Source organism: Myotis davidii, unplaced genomic scaffold, assembly GCF_000327345.1.
Source record: "Myotis davidii unplaced genomic scaffold, ASM32734v1 scaffold482, whole genome shotgun sequence".
NCBI lineage: Eukaryota > Metazoa > Chordata > Mammalia > Chiroptera > Vespertilionidae > Myotis > Myotis davidii.
In genome coordinates, this window is record NW_006293550.1 from 465,841 (window position 1) to 473,104 (window position 7,264).

A 7,264-nucleotide genomic window follows, 5' to 3' on the forward strand; every position below is an offset into this window, starting at 1 on the left:
TATGATTTTCCGAGAGCTTGCCGAGACGCCAACAAGGATTTCTTTGATACTTCTAAGCATAAAGGCACCCGCTAGCTTCCACGTGGACTATGTTCTAAGAGTTCAGGTTGCAAGTTATTTATTTAGGACACAGTTTGCATTTTCCCTGGAGACAATCAGATAGCTAAAGCGGCTGAAGCAAATCCTGTCCTGAAAATTTTGTAAAAGTGAACTGCCATACTGAACTATTCCTGTGAAAAGGGGATTCAGAATTTCAGCTTCGAATGGCACTTCCCATCCATTTCCAGGGGCCAGAGCCTGGGCTCCAATGGGGGAAAAATAAATATGAGGTTATAGGAATTCTAAAAATGAAAGCCTATCAAACCCCGCCAGTAGGAAATACCCATCTCTCCTCACATTTCATCCTTTGCTTCCATAGTCCAGACCTTTCCCAATTTGGGATTTGAGAAGCTTGCTTTTCCAACTAACCATTTGTAGGACAATGCCTGACTCATCTCCTCAGCTTTTCTTTTGTCATAAAAGAAATACAACCAACATTTTCAGATTTTATAAAGGGTTATATTTTAGGCAAAGGTAGAGAGTAGCTACCTTTAGCATTTTGTCTCTTTAACATTTTTTACTTTGATATGTAGATACTTAAAATCGCCATGAATTCAAAAATATCTAATTTTTATAATACTTAAGATAACAATAAGAAGAAGCCCCCTACTAGCCTTATAGACCTGAAATGGTAAATGAATATTCCAAAATTGCCAGGCCTCTAAGAAGTAGTTTAAATACACAGGCGAATGTAGATTAAGAATGCATTACTGCCCAGCCGGTGTAGCTCAGTGGTTAACATTGACCCATGAACCAAGAGGTCCCAGATCTATTCCTGGTCAGGGTACATGCCCAGGTTTCAGGCTCTATCATCAGTAGGGGGCATACAGGAGGCAGCCGACAGATGTTTCTCTCTCATTGATATTTCTATCTCTCTATCCCTCACCCTTCCTCTAAAATCAATGAAAACATATTTTTTAAAAAGCATTACCTATGTTTATAACTGGATTTTCAATAGTTGAAATTAATTTAATGTTGCTTAATTCATAGCTGAAATGAAAGTTCAAAATTGGATGTTTGAAGTAACTGCATATAGATATAATCAAGCAAGCCCAGAACTGATTATGCAAGAGCATGAGAGACAAAATTGGATGTTGAAGTAACTGCATATAGATATAATCAAGCAAGCCCAGAACTGATTATGCAAGAGCATGAGAGACAGTTTGACGAGATGGAAAGAAATAGCCAAAATGAGACAAGAAATGACTGTCAGGTAGAGGGGAAAAAGCTGAAGAACACTTATGCTGTACAAGAAAGAGAAAAAAGAAAGTGACTAAGAAAAACAATTGTTTTTCATAAAGACAGGAAGGGTGACTGAAAGAAAAAGGCATGATTTTTTTTTTCCTCTTCTCAAAGCAAATGGGTATTTGGCAAGCACTGCACAGATTTCCGAACTGTCAAAACAATGAGAACAAAGTAAATGGTTTAACTTGGCTCTCATCACTAGGATGAGAGGCAAGTATGCTTGGAATTGATGTAAGAACATCAAGGATGCTGCCCACATCACCAGCCAGCACTCCTGGGCAGTGTTTTGGCCACTGGAAATCTGGAGTTTGCTTTCTTAGGAGAAATCATGGTTATATACCAACCACTGAGTTACTGTTATCAGTCCTTTCATGTTAATAAGCACTAATGTTATTTTCTCAGAAAAGCATTCAGACAAGTGCCTTGAATTAAAGAAATTCTCAGGTGTACTAGAAAAAGGACATGGACCAAGACTAACAGTCTATGAAACTGATCTGGGAAAATCATGTACGAGAGGACATGATACTGTTCTAATGAACTTGGAGAACCACATTTCCTTCCCTATTCTAAAAACACTCCCCAGATTAAGTGCATATAATTATTTCAAGTCTGAAAGAAATTTGGGGAACTTACTATGAGACAACCAACTACTTTTTAAAATTTTCTCTTACATACAGAGCTTACATACAGGAGCAACGTATTGAAGCCAGCTTTCCATAGTCAACAAAAAGCTGGGGTGAGATGGGAAAGGATTTATATATCTATTTTATTATTAGATGGAAACCAGCAAATGGCAGTGTCTTAGGCTTTATCCCAGTAATTTTCATTATGTAGTAATGGGCTTTTGGTTAAACCTTGGGGAAATGCAAGATTTAATTATTTCCTATAGCACTTTGATGTAGCTATAGGAAATAATTAAACATGCCGGTAAAGCTTGTTCTATTGCTGAATTTGTGACAACGATCATTTCTTTGCTCTCTGCTACCCTCAGTATAGAAATCCAACAACCACAACACTCTACGCTACTCTAACTGCTTAACCAGAAAATGAAGAACCACTTTGGGTGAGTGGGAGGGGAGTGTCTTGTGGTTGTTGGATTTTTGCACTGTGGTCAGCTGGTAGCCAGAAACGATCTCAGTCACAAACACAGCAGTGACATGGGCATCTAGTAGTTCATCTAAATAATGTTTAGTGTTTCATACTGTTTACTTTGCAGACAGTATTTCATCGATATTGAAGATATCTCTGTGAAATAGACAAGCAGAGGTGTTGCCATTATTTATTATATTTTTTTTACTAAGCAATAATTTTATAAGAACTCAAGTATTGACAAAACATAAATTCAGAAATATATCTCTAATATTTAATTATCTAGATTATGGCTTGGTAATTTATTAGGGATGTAGCTCCTTATTAGGGATATAACTACTATAAGTGGAGTTAAAAATCTAAAGAGTGTTATGGTGTGAGGAGAACCACAAAATATTTCAACACGGTACCTAGAGGTCTGACTAAATGATTAATTAGATTTGTGACCCTAGGAAGGTCATGCTGCCTCTGGGCCTAAATGACTTCATCATAAAAACAGTGGAGTTGAACCAGATCTCCATCATATCTGCAGTACTGGATAATGAAATGTTTTCAAGTCTAGACTTTGGAATAAGAAAGACTCTAGTTTGAATTTCTTCTCAGTCACTCAGCTGGGTGAACTTGAATAAGTTGTTTAATTTGTTGAGCCTGAGTTTCCATACCCCTGAAATGAGGGTAATAAACATCCATCTTTTCACCTGTTTAAGAAAATGACATGTAATAAATGTAAAATGTTTAGCATAGAACCTGGACTATACTACGTATCCAACAAATATTAACTATCATTATTAGCAAATATGGTTCTAACCTCATGCTGTTAAAGAGCTTCTTTATTGGGCTTTTCTGGTTGGGTTGAACATGCTCCAGATTCTACAGGTGATCTAGACTCTGACAACTCATCATGTAATGTTACTTAGTTGTTAATAAAACTAGTGAGTAAAAGCTTATTTCATCAGCCCTCTCTGTCTCTCCTGTTCTGAAGGCGTGTAAGGGGGTCTGGCCAGAAGGGGAAGGCAAATATCCAGAAAAGGAAGAAGAGTGACTTAATCAAAGTCACAGCTGGTGTGAATGTCAGAGCTTTATCTACTGTTCCAAAAGTTTTTGGCTTGCAGCAATGTCCTTGGTCCAGGCTGCAGCTTGCCAACCCAAGTAATATTTCAAAGGTTGATTTAGATTTGGCTGCTCAAAGCATAGATCACTACTCCAACCTCCACGACATTTCCAGCCCAGGGCCCAGATTCTACCATCCTTAAAAGTTATAGCCATGAACAAAGCAGTGGCAGGCTGCTAAATTAAAATGGGAAAGGAATTACTACCCACAAGGAAGTATATCTTCATTATTTCACCAAATTTAGGTCACATTGATTTGGTGATATTTCCCGATGAGATCTGTATTTTAGCATCAGGGCAAAGGTTCAAAAGTGATCCAGTATGGTCCATGTCCTCATATGGTCCAAGTGATGAACAGTGTTATATCCAGCTTTTCTAATATTCCTATTAAAATATCTATGAAGATTCAGAAGAAATAATCACGATAAACATAAAATAATAATAAACATAAATAATAACAAATATAATAATCATAAAGACTTAGACCCAATATTCAAATCAGAAACTGACTGAATTTTCACCATCTATCACAGTAGGGGATATAAATGAAAATGAGAATTAACGATAAACCCAGTGCGGTAGATACACGTTCCAAAGATGATTGTCTCACCCGATGTAGTTTTACAATCTTATGTTGATGCTCCCTCCCTGAATATAACCTCCTTAGCATGTGCTTTTAACAAATAGAACATAGAAGAAGAGAGTGAAGAAGAGAAACTGCATTATTTCCATGGATTGATTAGAAAAATCAATACTGCTTCCACTTCTCTCCCTTTCTCTCTCTTATTCTCTCTGTGTGTCACCCTTGGAATTCAACCACCACATTGTGAGAAAGCTCAGGTCACATAAAGGAAGCCACTAGTTTGTTTTATGGTCAACAGCACCAGCTAAGATCTAAATCAACGGTCAGAGTAATTAGCCACTAGATACATGAATGAGTGAATCTTCTGATGATCCCAGCCCTTTGACTCTGAGATGCCCCAGCTGATGCTGAATGGAGCAGAAATGAGCTACCCTAATAGGCCTGCCAAAATATTAAATTTGTAAGCAAAATAAATATTATTGTTATTTTAGGCCACTAAGTTTTGGATTGGTTTGTTACACACCAATAGGTAACACGAAGGCCACTATCCCTCCATAGGCACAATTACTATCTTCAGAATATTACAACAGAAGCAATTTAATGGCATTCACTACTATTTACTCAGTTATTGTGATTAAATAGACATGGTGTTAATGATTTTGCTTTCAGTTTCTCATTTAATACCCTCAACAACACCATGAGGTAAGAGAATTTCAGAAAAGTTAAGAAACTTATTCAAAATTCCTCAGCTATGAGCAGAAGAGCACTACTTAAAACCAATAGCTTAACCACATGGAAATGTAAAATCATTCTCCCAAACTCTTATATTAATGAGGAATGAAACTTCAAAAATTGAAAAGTCTTTGTAAAATAATGACGAACAGAACATGATAAAATAAAAAAATATGTCAAAATTTATGGGAGATAGCCAAAGCTGTACTCAGAGAACCAGAGTAAAATGTACTCAGAGAAAAATTAATACTTTTAAATGTTTTTACTTACTTTGAAAAAAAAGAATAAAATAAATGAGCCAAGTATTCAATTTAGTAATTTATGAAATCAATCTAAGGAAATCAAAATAGATTAAAAATAGATTATCATACTGGTTAAAGCATAAATTAAAGAAAATGGAAAGGCTTATATTAAAAAAAATACAAAGTAAATCCAAGAGCAATATATTGTGAAAAAAACAAAAGTTGAAAATATTGTGTGTAATATTTACGGTAGGGTAAAAAAACTTAAAGTTTCAGTCATTTAATAAAAGCTTATCAATTACATATGCCATAGTCTAATCACATGGTAATGGGGGTTGAGAGGGCTCTGCTTCACAATCTTGGCTCCTTCCATTTTATGATACCATCACCTTGAACACATAAACTCAAAGGATGACCTAATAGGAAGAGAATAAACAATTGTTCAGGGGTGATTTTTGTGGTGTAGAAATAGCAGCTGTAAATAACACTTCTGCCCATATTCCTTTAACAGCAGCCAGTCATAAAGCTTTATCCATTGCAAGTTGGCTAGAAAAATTAGCCCATCAACATGCCCCAAAAGAAAAAGAGATGGGTTTGGTGAACATATACCATTATCTCTGCCACAATTCTCCTTTATAGTCAAGAAATATCTCTTTAGCTTTTTATCCCATACTCATCTACACCCAAGGAAAACTCAGTCCTAAGCATTTATTGCAATCAGTTGAAAGTTCAAGGACTCTTGATGATGCAAAGTCCTTTTCAACTTGCCTCCTGTTGCTTCTCATGGTCTGGTGACTAATGAACAACAAAAACAAACAAACAAACAAAAAGAAATTATTGGCTTCCCTCTGACATTGTCTGCTTAGTGGTAGGACAGAGATAATGTAACTGCAATAAATCTTCCCATTCAGAAAAGGGAAAAAACTGGAAACCACAGAGCCGTTATCGGTATATAGCAATTCTAAAATTCCACTGGACAAACCTGATTCTGTGCTTTGGAAAGGACATCTTCATCTACGGTTCTTTTGATTCCTGGGCTTCTGAGTTGGAGACATGGTTCTTCAATGTCAAAATCCTCCATAGCCATACTTAAAACAAACTTTGGAAATTCTGCCCACCTGGAAGTGAAAGATTTCCAAAACCTACTTTCTGCTCATTGAAAGCTGACGTTCCAATAGTTGATTTAAAGTTTAGTAAGATGATTTTAGTCCTGGCATATTGTTTTCTTATTCTAATTAGTATGAAGTACAAGAAACATACTCAAAGTCATTTCATGGATAGAGTTCCCAAATGAGATGTGTTAATTTGCTTTTCTGCCAACAGGCCAATCCAACCTTAATTGCTGCTTCCTTGAGGCTATCAGATTTGGCTAGGAAGATTATTTTCTTTTCTTTTTTTTCTTTTCTTTTTTAAAATATATTTTATTGATTTTTTACAGAGAGGAAGAGAGAGGGATAGAGAGTTAGAAACATCGAAGAGAGAAACATCGATCAGCTGCCTCTTGCACACCTCCTACTGGGGATATGCCCACAACCAAGGTACATGCCCTTGGCTGGAATCGAACCTGGGACTTTTCAGTGAATTATATGAATTGACATATTTCCAGCCTTCAATATCTGTTTCTTTGAAGTCTGTCACCAAATGCTTGCCGTTGCTATGTAGTTTGGATTTTTATGGTAGCCACAAACCACTTATGAATAAATTAAAAGAAGTTTCTTGCTTTAAAAAAAAAAAAAGGTTCATTGTCTGACCTAAATGTGAAGATCTACAAAGTGGACCAGACATAAGAAATGGATTTGGTAAGTTTCTGACCAATATTTTCCAGTTAGAGAGAGCTCATGCACCTGCTGCTCTTAGAGAGTTCACAGTCTAGACAAGAAAGATAAGGCAAGGAACTGATCCAATCATAAGGTGGGAATTATTACCAGCAACAAATACCTTTGAAACAGACATTGAAGACTGTGATCTGGACAACTGGAACAACTGTATTCACGGCCTTAATACCTGGTGATAGAAACTGAAAACAAAATTGGATGGATCATCAGAAAGTAGAACCACAATAACCATGTTTCAATTTAAAGCATGTAAATTTTTAAGTATTTTTTACAAGTTTTTATCACATTCTTACATCAATCTTAAAATTCAAGATCAGTTCTAAACCTAT

The 7,264-nt window shown here is 36.1% G+C and overlaps 1 long non-coding RNA gene across 1 annotated transcript in view; it reads right to left on the reverse strand.

Annotated features, from left to right (window-relative positions):
- The window catches only part of LOC107183681, a 25,294-nt gene extending 19,572 nt beyond the window's left edge, over positions 1-5,722 (reverse strand). Inside the window, exons 1-2 of the long non-coding RNA XR_001514471.1 lie at positions 5,710-5,722; positions 3,750-3,939 (exon numbers count right to left, since the gene is read on the reverse strand). This is a non-coding gene — a long non-coding RNA (uncharacterized LOC107183681). The remainder of the gene's footprint in view (positions 1-3,749; positions 3,940-5,709) is intronic.
- Between the last annotated feature and the right edge of the window lie 1,542 nt (positions 5,723-7,264).